Source organism: Fragaria vesca, linkage group LG2, assembly GCF_000184155.1.
Source record: "Fragaria vesca subsp. vesca linkage group LG2, FraVesHawaii_1.0, whole genome shotgun sequence".
Lineage (NCBI taxonomy): Eukaryota > Viridiplantae > Streptophyta > Magnoliopsida > Rosales > Rosaceae > Fragaria > Fragaria vesca.
The window spans coordinates 4,267,690-4,269,145 of record NC_020492.1 but is presented as its reverse complement, the minus strand read 5'-3'; positions in this window follow the sequence as shown (position 1 = coordinate 4,269,145).

Here is a 1,456-nt window from a genome sequence, read left to right as displayed (position 1 = left end):
AAGGCTTTTGTCGATGTGGCATCTCGGTATCTAGGCTTGTTAGCCTGGGGGTCAAAACATTGTGGTTTTAATCTTTTTCCAAATGAAAGGTTCCACAGATACCAAGCGAAGATCCGCCTTAGGCATTTAGTACGTCAAAACTCAAAGGAGCAGAATGTTACATTGCTCTTGCATACAAAACCAAGCTGTTATGAGACTCGATAGAGGTCACAAACGATGCTTTTAATGGTTTGTCCTTCGGATTGATCATACACAATCCGGAAAAGCCGCGAATTGATCAAACACAATTCGGAAAAAAGCCTCGGATTGATCAAACACAATCCGGTGAAAGATCGGGGTTGATCAAACACAACCCGGACAAAGAAACAAGAGTGATCAAACACACTCTTGACCCGCGAATAAAATTCCGGGATTTGGGTACCTGCACGCACAAAATCCCAAGCATAGAATGGAGATGGAGAAAGGAGGAAAGAATTTTATCCTCCCTGAGTTATTGAACTTGGAAAAGTTTAAGGTTTCAAAAAACATACCTTTCTAGAGGCTGCCGAGAGCAGAAATAACGTTTCGCCTACTTATAATTCGAATTTGGGGCTGAAAATTTGATAGGAGGAGCATCTCTGGATGGGGAAGCTGCTGTCAAAATTTCAGGTTGATCGGAGCAAGGGAAGGTGGTGAACCGGTGGTCGGTAGCGGCGGCAGTCTGGAATCTTTCGGCGGCCGGTTCGGAGACTTTCCGGCCGGTTCTCAGGGTGAGACCGGCGGCGTTGGATTCGGGGCGGAGAGAGCTTTCTGGGGATATAAAATTCCGGCGGAGGGAAGTCGGAATTTTGGTCGGAAATCGGGAAAAACAAGGCTGCCCGATTTTAGGGTTTTGGTTTTTAGGGTTTAGAAAAAAATGGTGGACTATTGACTCTAGGGTTAGAACAAAGTGCATGATAACGTGATAAAGGATAAAGTGTAGAGACAAAGAGATAGCAAGAGAGTCATCATCTTATTCATTGATAGGGGCCATTTATATAGGGAATTACACAATACCAATATGGTAAGGATATGAATACATAGATCTAGTCTAACTACATATCCTATTGGCATAAGGCCATGGCACACATAGAGAATATCCTAGAACATATATATCTTTTGTTTATTGAGTTTTGCTCTTATTGAGTTTTTTTTCCTTTTCCTTTTTTCAAAAATGATATTATTTTCAAAAAAGTTTGGAACCCAACCTAATGATACGAGCACAAAGTGCTATGTTTATATAGGAAATGACATCCCACTATCCTAAACAGTTGCATAAAACAGAAAAAACACCTTTCAACAGATTTAAACAAATGAAGATATAAGCCTAGACCCAAAGTTCATAGTACCACGCCATGTCAGCTAATTTTTTACACAAAATACCCAAAAAACCTAATTTTTCTGAAATATCTACAAACTGCCACTAACTCAACCAAAA